The sequence below is a fragment of the Athene cunicularia genome, assembly GCF_003259725.1.
Source record: "Athene cunicularia isolate RWA chromosome 3 unlocalized genomic scaffold, athCun1 chr3_part1, whole genome shotgun sequence".
In the NCBI taxonomy this organism is placed as follows: Eukaryota; Metazoa; Chordata; class Aves; order Strigiformes; family Strigidae; genus Athene; species Athene cunicularia.
In genome coordinates this window covers 4492815-4517246 of record NW_020799097.1, presented here as the reverse complement: position 1 = coordinate 4517246, position 24432 = coordinate 4492815, and positions in this window count along the sequence as shown.

The following is a 24432-nucleotide window of genomic DNA, read 5'->3' as shown; positions in this document are numbered from 1 at the left end:
TGGCACTCTCTAAAAGGCTGTTAATGCTTTGTGTTTCAGGGCATAACAAACTAAGGCATTCCCAGGGAAAAAAAAAAACAAACCAAAAAAAACCCCAAAAACCAAAAACAAAACAACAAAAAAACAGCACAAAAAAAACCCCAGCCAGTATGTAAAAAGTTATTATGCTAAGATAACTGTCCCAAAGAATAGGGTTGAAGAGGAAACTGGAACACCTGGGAGAGCCATTTTGCCAGCACATCTAGAAAAATAAATACTTTCTAGTATCGTGGTTTTGTTGGTATAGCTTATATCATTTATACCATCTCTCATATCATATTATACCAAAAAAAAAAAAAAAAAAGGTCTTTCCTACCTCTGTGTGTCTATACTAGAACTTTTACCAGATTTCTCAGTGGTAAGGAAGCATATAATTACCCTATTTTAAGGCAATATGTCCTGTCCATCAGTATGTCTGCCTCCTCTTCTTCCTCCCTCAAATAATTTTCAAACACATTGGCTGATTTTAACCATATTTGAGTGTGAGGATAAAAGTCTCAAAGACATGATGTTCTGACAAGTTTTGTGGAAGCTGGCAGCTGGGGAAAGCAAAGATAACCAACAGTGCCCTCACCATGGGAAAGAGTTTAAATCATCTCTTATTTTGAGGAGAAAGCAGCCTGCTGGCCAATCAACACATGCAACAGCTTGCCCAAACACATAGAAGTAGGAGAAAGTACGAGATCATGTACAGGAGGGTGATTGAATGGGAAAAACAAAGTGAAGGTAGACAAAGGAAGAAATCAAGCTTAATTCTTGGGCCTTGTAAACAGCTATTATTTTGATAGAAAAATATTTGAATATAAAGCCTGAGTTTTCACATTTGAAGTGCCTTGCAAGGAATAATTGTCACTACTGGAGTTACACAAGATCAGGTCTGCAGCTTAGAGAAAGAAAATATAAGCTTCCCAGGGTGAAATGCATGTGCCCTAAGTTAAATGTCTGCAAGCTGGCTGCTTAAACCTGAATCTGCCATCCTAAGGCTCCATTTATAGTCAGTGAAGGGCAACAAGCTCCTCTTAAGGTGATTAATGCATCCTAAGATAAATGGAATGAATCTGCCTCAGAAGGCTTCCCTCCATTGACTCTGACAGGAGCCTAGGGTAACTAGCTTAGATTAGGTGTCTAACTTTTACCTGTCTAAAGTTAAGAGATGCAAATCTTACTCCTGATGACATAAATGGGTTTTGGATCGCTCCTTAAGTCAAGTTGTGGTGCAATGAAACTGAGTTCAAACAGACTGGGAGAAAATGGTTCCCATTTACTGCATAGGAGAGAAGAACTGTTAATTTCTTTCTGCAGAACCACATATTGTACAATCTTTTACTCATTGAAGGAAATAGAAACTTGTCAAGAACTTGACGAACAACAGAATTACACTGCTGTTTAACCGGGTTTTGGTTTTGCCTTTAACTTCACTGCCTTTGTGATCACTGTTTAGAAAAAAAAAAAAAAAAAAAAAAAAAAAAAAAAGATTCTCACCTTTGTCCCTTCAAAATATTAATTTAAAATTTAGAAAAAAAAAAAAAAAAAAAGCCCAAGTGCAGTCATCTCTTTGCACCCTTTTTTCACAAGAACCTGAATCCTTGAGTATTTATTGGGACAAACAGCAAAAATGAGCTTCAACCTACAGCGGTCTAATGCTCAGGGCTGGTGAATTTTGAAATGATCTATCTCATTGTAAAATCTGCCCTTTGGGAGGTGTTGGTTACGTACATAAATTATTCAGACAGGAAACAGAAACAGCACTGCACAGAACATAATGAGCTGCAATCAGAGCATTGGAATGATACTTTTGCTGGTGATACTTTCAGTTTATGTTATGGACGACAGCAAATTGTTGTTAAAGGAGTGCTTTTCAGATGTTGATAGGTAAGTGATTTGCTAACACAGGAGAGGCTAGGAGGTAAAAAAAAAAAAAAAAAAAAAAAAGTGGTTTTCTCCCTGGGTTTAACAGGAGCAAGAAAACCTGTTGCTCATTACAAAGTATGTGTCCTAAACCATTCACAGCAGGAGGTCCAAACTAAAGTTTTTATTCTTGCGGTTCTTTGCAGTAGTTTCAACCTAATGTGAACTGTCAAACCAAATTATTCCCTCCTGGTCAGCTGTTACGTAGCAGTAACCAAGGAGAAGTTAAGAGTCTAACCTAAGCTACTTGCTTAGGGGTGCTCTGTATCAGGAGAAAGAGATGGGTGTCCTCTCGCTATCATGGATACTTCTTTAAAGATGGGGCAAATAGCTTTCTGGAGGTTCTGACCTGAATCCATTGGCCTAGACACTTCTTTTTGATGGAAAAGAGAAAAAAAAAAAAAAAAAAAAAAAAAAAAAAAAAATGAACTTAACCTCTCCTTCTGATACCAAAGGTATTTTTCTAACGACAGTTCCACTGATTTCAGTAACTACCTCTGAAATGATTCAGTTCACGCTCAAGAACTGATCCGATCTATCATTTTTCAGAGTGTTTAAATGTTAACATACTCCCTGGAGAGGTTTTGAGACAAGTCTTGAGAAGACAAGGCTCAGGTGGGATCTTATCAATGGATATAAATACCTGAAGGGAGGGTGCAAAGAGGATGGAGTTGGGCTCTTTTTAGTGGTGCCCAGTGCCAGAGGCCACGGGCACACACTGAAACACAGGAGGGTCCCTCCGAACATCAGGAAACACTTTTCTACTGTGAGGGTGGCCGAGCACTGGCACAGGTTGTCCAAAGTGGTGGACATCATTAGAAATGTTGAAGGTCAGGTTTGCATGTAGCTTTGAGTAGCCTCTATAATTCTATGAAACAAAACTTCAATCTATCAATGATATTTTTTCAGCAAACGGCCTGTTCAGAACTAAATATAACCAACCAACCTCGTCTGTGAAAGGCAGAATCTGAACAAGGTCATTTAAACTAAAATGGGTGAACATTAGTTAGATGTAAAATTTCTACAAAATACATCTAAGTGGCCTTCTCCCATGTCCCACAAGCCTTATACATTCCAGTCCAGTGCAGATTTCTGCATTCCTTTCACATTCCTTTCACCTTTGGTGGAGTCACCTTAAAAGGTGGATAAACTACTCTTATTGGAGGCAAGCTGGAGACAGATGACTTTGAATTTGTAAATGGCTTCTCTGAAATGGATGTGTGCGTACAAGAACTATCCATCATAGCAAGGGGGGATTCTCTGAAGACAGAGAAAAATATAAATACATCTTAATGATTGACCCAAAAAGACTTTAGAATTTGTATTCTAGGCTACGTAAAGCCAACTGGTTAATTAATCTGTTTGCTTTGTTTACATTTTCTCTGTTTCCAACATCGATTTGATTAAGATTATAGTCATAAGGACCGTAATCCCTAAAGAGAAAGAAATTTAGAAAAATGAGGAGTAAAACATTTCTGTCACTTCCTCACATTTTACTACGTGAGAACTCTCTGCGGAGTTATTCTGAGATGTTCAGGGGTTCTTAGGGGAAATGTAGGGATGACCTAAGATGCTACCACTCTGGCTCTCCATCCTGCTCCCCTGTCAGGTTCTAGCAGAGCTGGTAGAGTATGTGTCCAGCTGTCTCAACTGCTTCAGTTTGCAGTCTGGTGTATTAGTTGCTAATGAAGAAAGGTTTCAGAGGTACCTGACTGAACTGCAGTGTAGAAGTACAGTCATAACTTCTGTTCTGCCGATTCTGACAGTAGGACTAGTAAACTCTGTTAACGAGATGGTAATAAAAAAACTGGGAGATGGCAACAACGCATTACAGCTGTTTGCTCAATTAACATGACTAGAGCCCTCAACATATGAATTTAAATCCCTGTGTGGACTGGAATGGCTATAATTCAATTTGGCTTAATTTACTTTGAAAGTTAATTCAGCTAAATTGAATTAAGCCTCTTTAATTTTGAACAAGGGTGTCCACATAGGAGTTTAAAGTAGTTTAATTAATCCACTTAAAAAAGCTAATTCAGATTAATTTTCGTGAGCATTGTTATGTGGATAGGCCTGTAGGTTCAGTCAAGTAACATCAATTAAATTGTTTGCTTCCAAGAAACATATTCTACCTAAGCAAAAGTGGGTGAACACAGGTCGGATAAGTTGCAAGATAGAACAGAAATGGAGAAGCAGTGGTGTGAGGAGTAAAACTTTTTTTTGGAGAGCAGTTGACACCCAGCTACTTTGGACTGGACCAGCTGACTGGGAGCAGAAAGAAGAAAAAGCTACTTCATTGCGAGAGTCATCGCTACCAGTTCTTCTATGAGAGGTAATAAGGGCTCAGGGAAGAAAGACGTGAAACACATGTCAGAAATACTCTGCTCTCAATGAATTTTTAGTGGCAATACATTTGATCTGTGAACCCAACTCAGGAATTTAAAACCACCCCTGGCTACAGCATCGTTCCCAGAATGAGGGTACAAATAAGTATATCCTATAACCCCCCTGTTCCTCAGAACCCACAGTATGTTTTATGGCACACTCTTGGGCACCAGCTCAATCCAACTGCGTCAGGTGGAGGTGTGCAACCCTGTGCTGTTACCTTATCAGTGTTGACTTCACACCAAGAGCTCAGAAATAGGGCTGTGGATTAGCAAGAAGAATTTCAGCTCTTCTCCATCACTTGTTTTCCGTCTTTGTTATGTTTCTTAGTGGAGCTGCAACTGCATGCCCCTTCGGGGGAGGGAAAGGCACACACACAAGATGTTTTTCATTGAATACTTTAAAGGTCCCTTTAGGCTTCACAGGTGAAGGTTTTTTTTACATTTCCTCCCCTCCGGTTGTGTGAACACTGGGCCAAGCTCAGAAGTGTGATGTGGAAAGCTGGGACAGCAGATAAGTCAGTCAATGAATGGAAAACGGCATAAAGGATTGCAGCTCAGTGGAATTTAGTGTTAACCTCAGCACTGAAGGGTCTGGAGTTGATGCCACCAGTCTGAGAGAGGGTGACACCTTTCCCCAGCTAACTCAGCGTGCAAACTTCATGAGGCTGCCTTTCACCTACTTAACACTTTCACAAACGAATCGTTTAACCACTGTATGCAACATCACCAATCTCTTGTCCTTTCTTACTACACCTCTGTGTAGCCTGCTTACAGACATATGCACATTCACATGCACATTTACTTTAAGCAAAATTACATTTCTTCATCTTTTCCTTCTCTTACAGTCAAACACTGGTGATCCTGTGCATGCAAATAAGCTGCATTTCTGGTTTAGCTATAATCTTTGCTGTATAGCCAAGGTCTGTTTGATGTTCTTTAAGTGGTGGAGTTGAAAGAACATTTCGCTGCTAACTGGAAGAGCTACTAGTTTATTAAATCCTTGATTTGAAATCTTGCTGTCAAAGAAAACAGAGTCAGCTGATGCTGTGAAAGGATTGCATTGTCAATTCTTGCTGAGCCTTAAAACTGGCATGAAGCATAAAGTAAAGTGACATTAAATGAACTGACAATCTGAGGTTTCGAGTGTAAACCTTCAGGAAATAATAACTTGGCTTTTCAATGTAAAAAGGATAGCTTATGGTTAAAAATAAAATAAAGTAAAATAAAAAAAAAATAATAAATTGCTATAAAGCAAAACCCAGAATAGCTTTTCAGAAGATCTTTTTCTTCCCCTTCCCCCTCTTTTCAATTTAATGTTAGCAAAACAGAGGTGACAGAAAAGATTTATGAGAAACATTTTTAAAGGTGGGTTCACCATGTGTGTAGAGCAGACAGTGTCTGAAGGGCCTGTAGCATTTGCACTTTATAGAAAATGACAAAAAGTGACTATTGCTACAACAACCGGCATGGCAGAGGTTGAAATTGATTACACTAAGGGAAATATGTAAGAGTGATATGTAATAGGCAGCTACTGGGGTTTGAGGTCCAGCTCTGAAAAGTTCAGAGCTGAATTAGCAACCTGAATGATTTTATTCTGGGTTAAATTTATGAGTTTGAGCTGGAACGGGTTGTTCTTGTGAGTTACACGCATGCTGGAGACCAAGATGAGAAAATGCAACCATCAAACAGAAGCAAAATGGAAATTTTGCTTTTGAGCAAGCTGCATGGTCATCACAGGGATCCAGACTATGGATTTTTTTTTTTTTTTTTTGCGGGGACTAGAGGAACTGTGGATCTGGATGAGTCTGAAGAGATCATCAAGTCCCAGTGGCTTAAATAGGAACGAGAGAAATTAAACATGTTTGTTTTGAACTTAGCTTCATCGCTGCTCTGGCTGAGTGGCAGAGTCAAAGCATCCTGAACTGACTCCATTTCCCATCTCCCTGCACTGCTTGTGGGGAGGAGGTAGAAGAGTCAGGAGTGAAGTTAAGCCTGAGAAAAAAGGGAGAGGTGGGTGGAAAGTGTTTTTAGTTGTGTTAGTTCTACTGTGTAGTTAAGTGGCAAGAGATTAAAACAACCTTTCCCAAGTCACATCTATTTTGCCTGTGCAGGTGATTGGTGAGTGTTCCTCCTGTCTTCATCTTGACCCACAAGCTTTTCTATTGTATTCTCTCCTTCTGTCCTGTTGATGGAGGGGGAGTGACAGAGTGGTGTGGTGGGCACCTGGAAGCCATCTGAGGTCAGCCCACCACATCCTGGCTCTGCTACTTATTTACTGAGTATTCTTGGTCATCTCATGTTTCCTTTTTCCCATGATTGATTAAGTTCTGTTTTTGTAAAGTGGAGAGAAGGCACTGATGATTTCAATAAAAGGTTTTCAGATGAAATGTCAAAAAATATTCCAGAGGAGCTAGATGCTATTATTATTCTGAACAAGATGTAAGTTTCTCTTTTTGCAATAGCTTTTCCTAAATATGAATTCAAGTTCTTTTCAATTTAAGGTCAGTTTTTTTCAGGAAATATAAAAAAGGTGCCGGTTACCTCCTCCAGAAAACGCATCTCCTGCCTACTAGCATTTTTAGTTTGTGATGAAGGTCCTTTTGTTCTTGGAAATGTCCTTCAAGACTGTCAAGTTCTTTTAGAACAAAGAAACACATGCCTGAAATAGTCTGTGGTGTTATCTCAGAGGCAGCAGGACGGGCCACACTTGAGCATTCAAAACATTCAACTCAGTTTCAGTTTTGTAAAATTCACTGTTTATACATTTTTTTTTTTGTCAACAGTCAACTCATTCTGTACAATATTCAATGATAAAAGAATGTGTGCATATGGTGAAAGCCTGTCTGAGAGCTGTACCACTGTAATCAGGAGAGAAGAAAATATCAATGGCTTCATGGTGAGCTGGAGAAAACTCTGGCAGCTAGGAAGGTATCTCTGAGTGGCCAAAGATCCCTATGGCATTTCATTGCTTTCATAAATCCGCAGTGACCATGAATAAGGCATAGAAATAAGTTAATGACAAATTGTACTGGCCGGAGTGTACATATAGATGGGAACAAAGAGGACATACACTTATGTATTTATCATTAATTTTCTTCTAGCACTGATCATTTAGCCAGCCTGGCACTTCATTCCATAAACCTTGAACGAATGCCCAGACAGATATTCATCTACTTTTAGATGTCCAAGAACCTGATCTAATCAGCCAAATCTCCCAAAATAGTCATTGGAGACAGTTAACTCTAGACCGTGACTCAATGGCACATCCAAAAATTCTGTCTCAGAGTGAAGCATCTAATTTTCTGTAGGTATCTCTTTCTCTCCACTGACCATGAAGAGGACTGAGGTTGAAAAGCTCATACTTTGGCACTGAAGTTTGAACATGAATATGAATATTATGTATGGTAGATATGAACATTAATATGAATATATGTTGGCTATCTGTAGATGCACTGAAGGCATAAATGCTAAGCATGGGATTAAATCTTCAATTAAGACATGTAAATTTAATAGAGAGATTCAGTTGACCAATCACAGGTACCGAGTGCCCTCTAAAATGCCTATCTGTCTTCAGTGGCAGTTAGAGACCAGACAAGATTTACTAGGACATTTTAAATTGCACTAAATAGGTGTCTAGTGTACAGGCAACTGTGCATCCCATCGTCTACATCTAGGATTCTAGATGTGCACGAGGTGTTTAAGCTCCCAATAGAGTCGATGGACATTTACTGCAAGTTTTAATTATCAGAGCATCCAATGTCATGTTAGGTGCTGAAAAGCTTCAGCTGCTTGGCCCCTCCGTCTCTAAAAGAACATCTCCAAAAGAGCATGTGCCTTTCATAGGATAGAGTCATGCATGCCAGATATCTCAGATTCCTCAGAGCATCTCAGGTGGCACTTGATGGCAATATCTGGGCAGCTGAAACTTGCCAGTCAATAAAGTCAGTGCTTCATTCATTTATACACACATGAAGAGGTGGTGCTTCTGTAACACCTTAGAGTACCCTTAGACTGTCCCCAGCTCAGTCCAGCATGGATCTCTCATCAACCTGTCAGCCCACTGTAAATATTTCAGATGCAAGAGAACATTTCAGATAACACACTGGATGACTGAGGGCTGGGTAAGTGAATCAGGCCCCAGATACCACACCTAATGGTGAGGTGAACTGTGCTACAGGGACAGGGCATGAACTGTTGGTCTATGTTGGCCCAAGAACAAATATTTATCAGCTACTCTCAGTGTAGACTGCTAATGAGAAGAAAGTTCCTAGCCAATTAAGAAAAACAGATTCTGGAACTCCTGGCAGGAAAAGTATGAGAAAAAAATCTCATATTTCTATGACTGGGCTTGACAAGTTGATGAAAGGGACATGACATGGATCTGCTAGACCAGACCCTTCTGTTTCTGTACTCCTATGAAGTGCTGGATGTAAGTGGGTGAATCAGAGATTTGGGATTTCCTGCACTGTGAAGGGTGTCTTCTGGTTCTAATGCAGCATAAAGTGCTTTCAGGCTCAGCACCTCTTGGGACTGAGAATCAGGGTTTCAGTTTGCCTTAGGAACACCCCACAGAGACTTACCCAGGTGGAGAGGTGACTTGTTAAAGGTCTCGTAAATGGCCTGTGGCAAAGCCGTAAAATACATGGCAATCCCTTGTGTCCCAGTCAGAATATGATTCCTGTTTGAACGAGTTATATCTAAATTTATCCGGGCTTGAGTTACACTATTAAAGACATCCAGCCTAGTTTTCATTTGAACTTTTCATTTATCATTCAAGTCAAAGACTGCACGTTGGTTTTTGACTATGTCACTGAGAGCATTCAAGCCGAGAAATCCAATGTGAACTCGAGTTCTCTGTATAACTGGATTTTGAGTTGTTTGTTGTCTTGTCTGTATGTCTCAGAAGCGCTCATGTGAAACCTTTTCTCAGAATAGACTGACCTGGTAATTTTGTGGAATTGCGTACCTTTTTTTTCCCCAACATACTCTATATTTGGATCTTAAATTAAAATATAGATGTTATTTTTCATTATATCTTACTCATTTAATTCCTTATAACAATGTCTCTGAACTATAAGCACCTGAGCTCTCAAACATCTTAAATACACTTCAATTTTGAATTACCTCTAGATATAGATTAAACTACATGAAGAAAAAATAAGTGATTTCTGTCAAGATAAGTGGAATTAGGCCAATTTACACTAGATGAGAAACTTCTGTCTCTCCTTAATTGGTTTCTCCCTAGTTATAGACAGAAGTTTTCCATAAAGGCAGTTATTAGTTTTAAAGTTAAAAAAAAAAAAAAAAAAAGATAAAAAAAGGAAAAATCTGGCTGTATTTAGGTGTGCCTGAACTTCTGTCTTGTTTGAATCTTTAAATCACAGATTAAAGAAAACAGTAGTTGAGGCGTGTTTCTAAAAGTTAGCTTGTAAGGGAGGAAAGCTACATTTCACATATTGTTCTTATTTAATTCAGCTAACTTTCCCACTCCGACTTCAAAATGAGTTGGCTTGATGGATAGAGAAGGAGAATAATATATTGCTTACCTACTCCTCTGAAACAGAAGCACTGATAAACTTGGCGGTGCTTCTGAAAGGAATTGTGATTACTACTTCAGGCTAGAGGATAAAGCAATGGATAATTTCACAGAAACTCAACAGCTGAAGGAAATTTCTAGTTAGTCAGAGACACTCTCATTAGTATTTCTGTTTGTGTAACATAAAGTGGTCCAGCGAACTGGTACATAAAGGCATACATATGCACAGAAAAGCAAGCATTATTTTTGAAGCTAATTTATATATATTTTACCCTTTGCTGGTGTTCAGGAAGCTGTCTTCAAAATATTGCACGTCTTCCACAAGTCTAGTGATAGGTAATATTTTTTCTTCAATAGAAGAAGAGCTTTTGTTTCAATTTACGTGAATTATTTTATAGTAGGTATTTAAATCTGTTCTCTTACTTGCTTCAGGTATGATTCTTAGTTTACAGTCCGTTTCTTGGACTGCCGTGTTTCAACATTCATACTGCTGGTGAGGATGGTCATGTCTCTGAAATCAAATTAGACCGTCTATCTGAAGTTTGTATTTAAGGCTTCGGTTCAATATACCCACCCAACAGAATACAGAGTCAAAACAACAAAAAAAAAGACTCAAAAAAGGTGATCTTCAGGGTTAAGCTAACTCATTTATCACATGTAATCACAAAATTATTTTGATCGGGAGCGGTTTCTGCAGGTCATCTATTCTAACCTGCTCAAAGCAGGGCTTATTAAATCAAGTTGCTCACATCACCATCTGGAGAATAAAATGTACCTTTGTACACAAGCAAAATTAATATGATTTCACCACAACAGAGCATTCGGTAGATATGAATTAGTGACCCAAACACCTAACTTAAATACGTACCCAGAGTACTGGAAAACAATTATGATTCTAGCTTAACCTGATTACCTTAGCCATCTCTGTTGTCAATAGGGAAAGACAGGCACCAGCAGAGGAGGGTTTATCTCAAATGAAGCATCTAAAATACCATCAGAATTGGAAATGTCTGGTAAAGGAAGGTCACATCTGAGACTCCTGACAGCCTTGTGTCTCAAAGGAAGAAAGACTCTGCAATACTAGTTTTGAGCCAGACTCTGATGCTCCTGAGAAGCACGGAGGTCTACCTGCATGGAGCATCCTTGAGCTTTTTGGAAATGAGGTTTTTAGCAGAGACATACTAAATAAATATCCTACAGAGCAGTGTGCAAATAAAGCTTTAGATGTATCTCCACCAACAGAAATTTGTGTTTTGCATATGGTCTTTCTTTTTTTTTTTTTTTTTTTTTTTTTTTTTTGAGAATGATACAATGTTAAAAAAATGAGTTTATGCCCTAACATAACATTCGCAGACACTAAGTACTTGTCTTGACATGTACGTATCTTAAATCTTACTTAAGGCAAATTTAAAGATTTTATTTAAAGGTGAAAGACAGAAAAAAAAAAATGTAGCTTGCATGAACCTTGTTTGCTATTAACTGCTATACTCATTAGTATGTTCATAATATAGCAATATTATATTTATTTGCAATTTGTTTATATATAGTTATAATTTATGGATAAATGTATTTTCAGACTCCTAAAAGCACAGTTGCTGCTTGCGAGCTGCTAGTACAGACTTTAAAGTCTGTACCTCAAGGTTTGCAATTTAACCCTAGTCAAGGCAAAGCTATGCACTTAACTATCCTAAGATGTTTGAAATTAAATAGGAATTTAAAAATTATTTATTCTAAATGTTGCGAAAAATCTCATCAGAATAGTTTATGCGGAAAATAAAATTAAGTATTTTGACTACTGATGAGAAGTGTCCTTACTCCTGGAGTGCAATTAGCTCAAATATCAGAATTATTTAGCAAAACTATTAATGGTGTGTTATATATTACGTAGCAACATTTTCCTTAATATTTTTACTAAATGCAACAGGAAACAAAGGTGGGATTTCACTTGCAGATTAAACCATCAAATATTCAATTGCTCAATTTTGTTGCTTAAATGTAGGTGTCAAATGCTATGAGATGCCCTCAGGTATGCTCCTGTCCTCCAACTGGGGTAAAAAAATTCCTATGTCTCTCACAGGTCCTGTGCCATGCGCACTATAGCTGTGTGGAAGATGTGGATGCCCTAGGGCATCTTACATTGCACTAAGTACCAAAGTTTAGGCAGCCGGATCAAGTTGCCCACTTAGTATGAGTTAACCTGCAGTGTATCTCCACTGAGTACCACTCCACTGAGTACACCTCCACGGACTGATTCAGTTTCTCATGAGTGGATAGGAACAGGTGTACTGTTAGGTATGTCTGTCCAAAAGTTGGAGGCCCATAAGTTAGGGGAGATCCAAAAGATCGATCGATCGATCTATCTATCTATCTATCTATCTATCTATCTATCTATCTATCTATCTATCTATCTATCTATCTATCTATCTAATCTATCTATCTATCTATCTATCTATCTATCTATCTATCTATCTATCTATCTATCTATCTATCTCATTACTATGAAATGAAACCTGATTTAAGTTCATATCCTCTAATGATGATTCACTTATTTTTTAACAAAGATATCTATAGGCATTCCTTTCTTCTTGCCCTCTCTCCTTTATGTGCAGGACTTAGAACACACTTAAAACAACACTGGTTTAGCTCTAGTGTGATTTTGCTAGTTTCATATCCAGATCAGGATGCTTACACCAATATTTTCTAGAGTATTATAATGCCTTACTGAGGTACCACTATCCCCTTCCATACTATCTTTCCAAGTTGGATGATCTTAATCTCTTACTCTTTATTCTCCTGTTGATTCTATTTTTGAATTAACTCTAACAGAAATGATTCTGCTTTGAGACATCAGCAGTCTGCTGGCATACCTGTCTTGTGCTCTGTGTCTGGCCATGGCCAGAAGTTCCAAGAGAAGGTGAAAAAGCCAGATGATTATACAAATATTTTAACACAACATCTCTCTGCTGCCTTTTAATAAGCCCATCATCTTTGAAGACAAACATAATGTCATACATTTTCATACTAAGGAACAACACTGTAGACTTGATTCCATCTTTATATTTTTAATTGTTTCGTTGGTATGTTTGGTTTGCTCTGGAAGGATAATGAAATCTGAAGGTTATAGACAGGTACTTGTATGAAAATCAGATGGTCTTACAGTTCACTTTGAAATATGCAAACAACATCTTGCCCAATATCAAAGGCTATAGAAAAGGCACCACATTTTTCTAATACCTCTTTAGGGAAACTTTGCCCTACACTTCCATTAAGTGCTATCATTCAGAAGCATAATTTCAGCTAACATTGTTATGCTGATTATAGTCAGGTTTATGTTTCGATCTCAGCTGACCCTAGGGAATAAATTTCTGATCCAATTAAATGACTAGGTGACATTCAGTCTGAATTTTTTCCCAAAGTTAAACTCCGAGAAAACATAGTTCATTTCTGATTGCTACCATCTACCTCCTGAACAACATTGCAATACCTTGAGAACTTTATAAAGCTGGACATCTAGGTTTCTAACCTTGAGATTGTCATTGCCCTGAACTGTTCTTTGGGACCTTATGGGGTGACACCCCCAAAACCTCATTCTATCATCCTTTTATTTACTAAATGTGCAACAAGAGCTATTTCCCAAGAAGAATGAGTTTTATATGTTTACCTTGATTGTGTCAGGGCTGCTTATAATTAATTAGTTCTAAGATAAACCAATAGGCCCATTTGCAAAAGTTATTAAAGAAAAATACAACACGTATAACTGTATGATTCTAGGGCCTCAATTCAGTGTGGTTTTTCTTCTTGCTCGTAGCACTGTCATCACGTCTCACCAATATTCAGAGTCTCCCGAAAAGAATCAAAACTGTGAAACCAAAATTCTCTGCCAACACAGTCTCACTGGAATAAAGTTACAGCTATAATAGACAACCTCCTAATGTGAAGACTAACTTTTCAGAGGGGCTTATTCACAATCTCTTATTCAGAATTCTACAGAAGTTGAATATCAGATATTCAGCATCATCAGAGCATGGAGGATCCTTAATTATCATTAATGAACCTAAGCTCATGGCAACAACTCAGGAAAACCCTGTCTGTATTTCTTAGGAATATCAGATTCCTCAGGCACCCAGGATTGTGGTTAAAAACGTGTTATGAGCCCGAATGCTTTGCCACTGTGGATGTGAGTCCTTGCCACAGTGCATGACAGCTTGGGATCTGCTTTCCTGTCTAAAGGTAAAGAACCAGACAGCTCTAAGGACTGCTACTACCACTCCTTCTCAGACTAACTTTTTTGTATTATTTGGAACTGAAGTAGCAGGTGGTGCATTGTGTAATATCTGAGCATGTCTCAAGAAATGAAAGATGTGGGTTTTGTCCTTCTTTGCCCATAAGGTTTTGAGCATGCATCCTTGGAGCATGTCTAACACAACTTACTGGCCTGAGAGCAGAGGAGGACCTCAACCTGTTCTAGGAATAAGAAAGTATATTAAAAATATAAAAGGAATTGCAGAGGAAGGGAGCATGGGTCTTCTGAAGGATAATTAAGACTAAATGTCCTAATTAGCACATTTTGTATCCTGCCTGTAATATATGGCATCTGGAGAGTAGGCAGGACACCGAGGGCATCTGAAATTACACTAAATCCCAATGTGTGGGCAACGGAATCAAACCCTGGGAGTCTACACTAAAATGCTTTACATCCTCATTTATCATCCTCATCTGCCTTTGTAGTCAATAGAGAACAAAAAAAAAGCACTTCCAGGTGACAACTAGACTAACTAAAACTCTATGTTTGACCAGATGTATCCAAACCAAAATATTCCAGGAGCAAGAGCTAGGATAGAGTAATGACACTTCCACCCTCCAGTGTTAGAGTTAAGCTCCTTTGTTCCTCACTTTCTGGACTCACATGCTATGAGTTCTTGGATGCTCAGTAGTTGGCTTTGACTGAAATGCCAAGAAACAATCCCATCTTTTTTTTTTTTCTGGGTGGTTACAACACTCCTCTTGAAGAGAAGTGTGGGTTCAAGCTCTACATCTGGATGTCTCAAATGTCCCTTTTCTCAAATTTGTCAACATGGGAAGATAAACTCTCAGGCTCTGAAAACTACTTTCTCAGTGGGATTTAACCCTAATTCTAAAATACGTCTTTCCCATTTTTCCTCTTTCCATTTGTCTGCATTAGATATGCACATTAGCTGTTCATGATCCCAGTTTCAGTGCCTATTTCTTTCTATTCCACATATAGGTGTTGGAATGTCAGAAAAATTAAATCCCTCTACTCCATACTTAATGCCTCAAAAAAATCCAGAGTATTTGTCTAGCTACCTAAGTAAGGAGTTATGTTGTCCTTAAGTTCAGATTCCAACCACAACCTTCATCACTTTCCTTTATTGATGGCCTGTGCTCGCTCTGCAAAACAAGTAGCACATTCTTAATCTATGTATGTAACTACCGACAGGAACTTCAAAGATAAATTAAGCACGTGTTAATCCATGGTTATCAGCCACAAATTTTCAAAAATCAGTGCAGGTGCCAAAATGTCATGACAGTCCTAAAAAATGAGATTTCTATTTATTTAAAACTGAAGTAATTTTTCTGGTTTTTCCTTGTTCTGTTTTTGGTTGTTTTTGTGGTTTGGTGTTGTTTGTTTTTTTGGTTTTTTTTTTGTGCCCTAGGGGTGTTTCAGGGGTTTTTTTTTTTTTTTTTTTTTAAACCCAGCAGCCTTGAAACTTAAAAAATAATGTTAAAGAAATAAATCAATGTTGACTTTTTAAAGTAAGGTATTGATTTTGAGAGGTGAAGCTTTGAGGAAATCACGACTATCAGAAGATAAAATAGTGAATGAAGGTAGTGCTGCGCAAGGCTTTGATTTAAATATTTCTGCTGATTCTGGTAGGTTTTTTATGAAGTCATTACTATCCTTGTATTTCATTCCTTATTTAAAAATGGGGACAATAGCTCTTCCTTACTTCAAATGAGTTTTGTGAGATTAAGTTAATTAATGTCTGTGAGGTCATCTCTTTTAATGGAACATGGGAGGTTTTCAACAGAACTTGTGAATTACTTAGAGCATTAAGAGTGGAATGGAAGTGTAAAATACTCATCATTCAAGCTCTATGTCAGAAGTTGTTTGATTATTGCTTGTGTTATACTGAGTGCTGGGTTACTTTACTCTCACCTTTTCCCTGCAATTCACTGGGGTTTATAAGCTTTCTCACGGTATTAGATATTAATCAGCCTGAGGAAGGATCTCACAATCTGATCTTGTTCCTTTCTACCTGAATACGATATAGTTGTCTAAATTCACTTCATCCAAGGGCAAGGAGTTACCTACCTTCTTGCTAACTCTAAATTCCTGAAAAAGAATTGAAAAGAAGGAATATATTCAGCTCGGTCATTCCTGTTTTTATTGAACATTGCTAAACTTTAAAAAAAAATATTTAAAGTATGTTGTTTTCAGCTGAGAAAGGTATTTAATCTCAAGATGAGATTTAAACATATACTCAGCTACTATGTATATTTATGAAATTCAGGTGCATGTTTTAGTGAAAAGGCTTTTATTTAAGCATGAGCTTAAATACAAACTTATGTGCAAGACCTCATTTTAAGGCAGAGACTAAACAAATGCCTGAATAAACACATGCCTGGATTTAGGCATATGCTTTAATTTTAAAATGGAAATATTGTTAAGACTAAACACATTTTAAACACGACATACCTCAGCAAAATAGGGCCTTGGAACCTACTTCTACCTGACAAATGAAAGAGCTTTTCCTTCTGTTTACAATGGCACAAGCCTGACAGATTCTGTAGGCGGCCTCTATTATAAGTACGTGAAATAAAGACATGTAATGAAAATTTTGGCAGACCCTAGAAGATGATCCTGTAATCAATCAAGAGTGAAGCTGTTTTATCACCGTTCCTTGAGCAACTATAGTTAAAATAATTATTAATGGTGATAGTGATGATGATGATGATGATAATAATAGAAATCCCACCAAATGGCAATGCAGCTTTCAGTTCATGCCATCCATTTTTATTTCATGTGCACTATGGAAAATTCACTGATTTCCAGTCCATTAAAACACATTTCAGAGCTGTGTTGTTTGAAGTTACCTTACTTCAGAAACAGCTCTTTTCAATTAACTCCGAAACCTCTTTCAACAGCCTTTCATAAATAGGCCAACATCAATGGCATGCTCTGAGTCAGTATGTATCTCTAATGGAAATGCACAATGGGCCACGCTCCATGCCTCCAGGGAGAACATCTTCCATTTCAGACAGATTCAATGAGAAGTTTTGCCAGCTATTCTGGGTCTCTCACTTTTTTTTTTTTTTTTTTTTTTTTTTTTCAGGTTTAGCTCATAGCTGATCAATGGCTGTGCTTTTTAATTACACTGTACGGTCTGTAATGATTTGTCACTCATTGAACCTGGGTGTTCTTTTTAGTCAGTGCTTGGTAAAAGCAAGGAAGAAAAAAAAGAAAATAACATTAACCCTCTAAAAGACAAGCGGTTGGGATTAGTTCATGTAACACATTCCACTATTTTGCTTGGCAGTTGTTTGCGTGGAAAAGTGGAGAAGAAAAAAGTTAGAAGTCAAGACTACAGGAATTTTTCAAAAAACCATGACTTGAAGTGAACATTTTCCAGTGAAGCAAAATTAATTAAGATTCTAATTTATGTGCTGAAAAAAAAAATAGCATTTTCTATTAATATTCCAACAATAATAATAAAAAATAGTGATTTGCCGTGCATGTGGCTCACACTGACTAGATTCTCTGGAAACTCAGAATAAACTTCTCACCCTTCTCCCCAAACACCAGATTTGTAGCAACATTTGTACCAAGCAGGGTGCATTAACAAAGGCACAGTCACACTTATATCTACCTAAACATCTTTTGTGTTCATCTCACCCTCCACACTTTTGAGTGTTGGCAACGTTAGTGCGAGGCTACCTGTGCCTGTATTTCGCACATCTGGCAATGTGCTAAACTGCATCTGCGTTACGCAGTGAAGCACAACGCAGAAATTCCCAAGTTAAAGAAGATTTGAGCTAGTAAGCCCCCACAATACATACCACTTCTCTCTAGCTTGTCACATGTCCCTAATCCTTCAGAAGAGGTGTGTATTTAACCATTTTGAAAATATACCCCCGGGGCTTCAGGTTCTTATGTCTGTCTCTAAATGTGATTTTTTTTTTTTTTTTTTTTTTTTTTTTAATGTGAAAAATTATGTGCTTAATTCTTAGCCATATGAATACATGTACACCGAGATTCAGCAGTAGGTTTCTAACTAGCAGAGAAATGAAATTCTAGAACAGTTTCCCCCCAATAAGAGGAAAAGAGACAGAAAATCTTATATTTAAGTGCATGACCTGTTTATAAAAAGTGTAAGATGGTGTGATACACTGCCAGAGCAGGAGATTAGAGCTGTTGATCTGGGAGCAGGATCCTTTTCAGATCTATGCTCCTATGAAATTCAGACTGTTTTAATAAATGCCCGAGTACAGATATAGGAATCCCAGTTTGAGCTTTCATTTTGGAAATTCCTCCTCTTCAAAGACCCATTATCTGACAATATAGTGCTATCTTTCTGCTATATTCTTTGCAAACGTACTGTGTCTGACACATTCAAAATGAAGTAATATCAGCTGAGTGGTTTCACTGCTCTGTATCTCTAATTTTCAATCTAATACTTTTTTTCTTTTCTTTTTTTTTTTTTTTTTTTTTTTTTTTCATTTCTAATGACATGATTGTCAAACATTAAGCCCAGTGCAATCCCAGTTTCTGATTGCACTTCTAACTTTACATTGTGACGGTAACAGTGCATAGATTAGTGTTTCAGATTTCATCCTGCAGCCAGGTAGATCAGTCCAAACTAGACAACTTAATATTTTACAAATTCAGAAAGCCTCCAGGTTGAGATCGTAAACCACTACTTTTAGAAACTTTTGCTTGTCCATAGGAAACATGGCAGGGGAGGAAAAATACTAATCAATGAATTCTAAAACTTTATTTCCAATGTCTTTTTAAGGTATGGGCTTTGAATTGTGCTATAACAGCTCTAGAAGAAAATACATAAGGAGATGAAAGAAGCATAAAATAATATACCATTTAAACCAAAATTTTAAAATTTTGCTTCAGAATTTTCTGAAGGAAAACAGTTTAATTTTTAAAAGTAATTTTCTTTAGTAATACTTTTAACTGAAATAAAGTTTTCTGCCTCTATAATTCAGTTTTCACAGGATTTCCCAATGGTCGTTAGCTATTTCAGTCACCATTTTCCCCTAGATTATACAATCATATTTACCTGAATGAAAGGTGAGATTTTTCTGTGCAAGCTGTGCAAAGTCAGGCTTTCCATATCCTGGTGAAGTGCTCTAACTGGTTTGCACATAGCTTGCTCATAGCACTGGGGATAAAGAACTGCTATTACCCAGTTTGTAAATCTTAAATATACTTAGCTGCTAAACCCAGTTAAAGGGGAATGGTTACAGAGTAGATTGCCTGTACAGGCTCTAGAAAAGGTCCTTGAACATCTGCAGAAAATGAGTGGTTAAAGTTGAGGGACCTATCTATGTTTTAAGGGAGAGCTTATAGGTTGCTTACCTGGCCATAAATCTAACCCGTGTTGTACTTATATCCTTTGAGGGATCTGGATCTAAATAATTTCAATGAACTTTCAGATATAACATAAATAACACTCCAGTACTCACTATAATTCAGCTGTAGCCATTATGAATCAAATATATCCCTCCAGGCAACGCATTTACCCCAGAGATGTAGTTGGCCTACAGTTGCTGAAGCTGTGTTAGTCTGAATACATCAGGCTTACATGGGGGAGTGTATCCATGAGTAGTTTTGCATGCAAGAGGTTAAATAAGTACAGAAAAACCCATTCTGCTCAAAACCCAATAATCTGGGACCATCATGCCACGTTTTTATTGAACCCACATATTCTTTGGTTTCATAAGTCTCCAGCTGATTTACTTTTTAATTTTTTTTTTTTTTTTTTTTTTTTTTTTTTTTTTTTTTTTTGTGTCCTGGTTCATGATCAAATTATGAAGTGAAATAACAGTATCTTTCATCTGGATCCCAAACCATCAAAGACCATCAAAAATCATTAGCAACAATGTGCCTAACCAAGAATACATTTAATGTCATACTTAATCCTACAAGCAAGCTGAAATTTTACTAATTTCTATGGAATTTAATCACACACTTAAATGAAAATCAAGCACATGATTAAGTGCTTTCATGAGTCATTTTCATGAGACGGACCATTAAAATTAAGTATAGATTTTAGTCTCTAATGATGGGAAAAAATCAAATGTCTAATTTTATCTAAGTGGTTCCAATGATACACATAGGTTTCTGTGGTATTTCAGCCAAGCTGAACGTGAATATTTTCTGAATTGGGGTCCAACCTCTTTTTCAGTTTAGGGACTAATGGGAAGATGGAATATCTCATAGTGGAACTCTGAGAAATTCCTTATTCCCATCCCATTAGTACTCACAGAAATGCAAATGTGGTGTTCCATGGGAAGTTCTTTTAACTTTTAACTACAGTTCTCGTAATTCTTAATGCATAAATACATACTTGTTCAGGCAGATTCCTCATTTTAATTTTACCCTTTTCTCATCTATTAACACTCACAATCTAAAGCTGTCAGGATCTCCTCTTCTGCTGAAGCCACTAAGAAAACTTTGGAACCGGGTGCTGTGTAAATGATTGTGGATATTCATCATGAAGACTCAATGTTAAAGCTAAGAGGTTTTATTCATTGCTCTGTAGTAATTCATATCCTCAGACAAAGTCATTAAACATCTGAGCAGCCCTGAAAAAAAAAAATCAGTGGGCCATTTACAGTATATTAAATTAAATTCACTGTTAATACTACTACTACTATTACTCCTGCTGCTGCTACTACTAGTGCTGTAACTGCTACTGATAATAATGACTATAGAAAATATAAAAAAATGGAACGTTTAGATCCAAATTCTAATGCAAAACTGAATTAAGGCCAACATTTAGCAAAACAGAGAATGAGTCAAAGAAACACATACAAAGACCAACCGAAAGAGATATAGCGAGGCAAAGATATTCCTTAAATCAGTGGCATAACTAACAGGGACTAATGAGCTTAGAGATCTAAAGATCAGTCCTATAAAAAGTCAAGCAAAAACCTGTATGAGAACATCTCATGTCTTTTAGGGTGTTGAGTTTTAATCAAACCTTTTTGATTAGATCTGAAGGAAACCCAGCATTATATTCCTGGTATGCCGTTTTAAATACTGTACAAAAAGAACATTAGACAGGAAAAAAAGTCCTTGAAGTAGAACTGTCAGTTCCACTGTATGAGCTGTGCTTTTTATATAACCATGCAGAATTTGGCCAGCAATGAGATTTTTTCATTGTGAAGGAGCTCTCATTTAGTTAACAACATGTCTGCATTTCCCCATATGGTTCCTTCCAAGGTGTTATGTCATATATAATGATGTCACATTTTAAAGGAAAAAGGAAAAAAAGCCCCAAGCTGTTTTTTTGGTTTTTTTTTTTCTTCTTCTTTGTAAACCTTCACCGATTATGTGGTAGTTTTCAGCAGCCTGCTCATCTCTAGCATGCAGTTGGTTATCTGCTCTCCTTAATTTGAGTTTGCATGTATTCACACAGCTTTAAAAGAAAGCGAATAGCATTTTTTTATCAGAAAGCCAGTGTACATCTATCAAAATTTTCAGTCCAGTGTATTTCCACTGGCTTCTGAAGTGTGAGATTTTAAAGGGTGCAGTGTAATAGTTTACATCTTTACCCAAGCTGCTATACTTACATGCCTCGTAAACCTGCGGTGCTTAAGGCTTTCGGCAGCATTGCTTTGATTTCATTTGTGGTTTTATAATTATTGTTTTATTCTCAGGCATATTATTCTTGGAAGGCCAGCTTTGTAATGTAATGGGAATGTCCAGGAACATCCTTTGTTCTCTCAGTAAAACTACTTAAACATGAATGCATGAGCTGCACACGTGGCTTACACAGGCATTCCCTGAGACTAGATATATATTTTTTAATATATAAGACTTTCTTTCTCTTATTCTTGATCAGTATATATCCATCTCTATAGTAACTCAATACCTCCAAAGTGTTCACTATATTTTTCACCACAAGTTCATTCGTAGTGACTGGCAGCAATGCACAGTGCTTGAGGGCTTCACCTGCTAAAGCAAGTAGGTATCTTACTTCCTATTGATATCTGCAGCTAAGACCATGATTCTGCTACCTGTGTGTCCAATACCATCTGAGATGTGTTACAGCATTCAGGACATCTAGAACAGGGCTTGCAGATATGAATCAGGATTGACGAGACATGCAAGCTTCCATGGCTGAGTAAGATACCCCAAAGTATCTAGAAGAATATTAGATCTTTATGCTTAGGCAGGTGAAGCCCAAATTGTGGGCACGTTTTAGTTGCCTAGACAGATATGTTTAGTGTCTTTTGATATGCCCATGGGTGTTACACCTGGCCACTGGCTGTTAGCTCAGAAGGACAGCACAAACCTGTGCCAATTTATGGCTACAAGTTCTTTAGAAGGGATAGGCAAGGAAGGAGAGGCGGTGGAGTTGTGCTGCATGTTAGGGACTGGTATGATTGCTTTGAGCTCAGGTATAGTGAAGACAGGGTGGAGTGTCTCTGTGTTAGAATCAGGGGAAAGGCCAACAGGACAGATGTCTGTTAAAGGTCACCCAACCAGGACAAAGACGTGGACAAAGTATTCTGTAGGCACTTAGGAGAAATCTCATTATCTCTTGCCCTTGTTCTTGTGGGCGACTTTAACTTCCCAGACATCTGCTGGAGATACAACGCAGCAGAGAAGGACCAGTCCTGGAGATTCCTGGAATGTGTGGAAGACAACTTCCTGACACAGCTGGTGAGTGAACCGACCAGAGAAGGTGCCCTGCTGGATCTCCTCTTTGTGAACAGAGAAGGACTGGTGGATGATGTGGCAGTTGAAGGCCAACTAGGGCACAAGAATAGAGTTCTCTGTTCTTAGAGAGGTCAGGAGAGGGGGCAGCAGAACTGCCATCCTGGACTTCCAAAGGGCTGACTTTTACTTGTTTAGGCAACTGCTTTGACAGAATCCTTTTGAAGACTGTCCTGAAGTTTATAGGGGTCCAGGAAGGCTGGACACGCTTTAAGAAAGAAGTCTTAATGGCACAGGAGCAGGCTGTCTCCAGGTGCTGTAAGAGAAGACAGCAGCAGAGAAGGCCACTCTGGCTGAACAGGGAGCTTTAGCTGCAACTCAGGGAGAAAAGGAGAGTTTACAGCCTTTGGAAGAAGGGGCTAGCCAATCACAGTGATTACAAATACACTGTGAGGCTATGCAGGGTGGAAATCAGGAGGTCTAAAGCCCAGCTAGAAATTAATCTGGCTTCAGAAGTCAAAGATAACAAGAAATGCTTCAACGTCAAAAGAAAGATGAGTGAGCTTCTCCATCCTCTGCTAGACACAGGAAGAAGCATGGCAATGAGTGATGAGGGGAAGACCGAGGTTCTTAATGCCTTTGCCTCAGTCTTTAATAACAAGACTAGTTGTAGTGAGGTAATCCAGCCTCCTCAGCCAGAAGGCAGAGGCTTGGAGAATAACCCCCTTGCATTCCAGGAGGAGACAGTCAGTGACCTGCTGCATCACATGGACACGCACCAGTCTATGGGACTGGATGGGATACACCCGAGGGTGCTGAAGGAGCTGGCTGGGTGCTCGCCAAGCCTCTTTCCATCATTTACCAGTAGTCCTGGCTGACCGGGGAGGTCCCGACTGATTGGAAATTGGCCAACATGACGCCCATATATAAGAAGGGTCGGAAGGGAAACTACAGGCCTGTCAGCTTGACTTTGGTGCCCGGGAAACTGATGGAGCAGCTCATCCTCAGTACCATCACACAACACATGCAGGAAAACCAAATGATCAGGCCCAGTCAGCGTGGGGTTATGAAAGGCAGGTCCTGCCTGACAAACCTGATCTCCTTCTACGACAGGGCGACCTGCTTATTGGATGAGGGAAAGGCTGTGGATGTTGTCTACCTTGACTTCAGTAAGGTCTTTGACACCGTTTCCCACAGCATTCTCCTGGTGAAACTGGCTGCTTGTGGCTTGGATGGGCTCACGCTTTGCTGGGTAAAAAACTGGCTGATGGCCGGGCCCAAGGAGTTGTGGTGAACAGAGTTAAATCCAGCTGGCAGCCGGTCATGAGTGGTGTCCCCCAGGGCTGGGTGTTGGGGCCACTCCTGTTTAACATCTTTACTGATGATCTGGACGAGGGGATCGAGGGCACCCTCAGTCAGTTTGCAGATGACACCCAGTTGGGTGGGAGTGTTGATCTGCTCGAGGGCGGGGAGGCTCTGCAGAGAGACCTGGACAGGCTGGAGCCATGGGCTGAGCCCAACTGGGGGAGTTTCACTGAGGGCAAATGCCGGGGGCTGCCCTTGGGCCACAACAACCCCCAGCAGGGCTACAGGCTTGGGGAGGAGTGGCTGGAGAGCTGCCAGTCAGAGAGGGACTGGGGGGG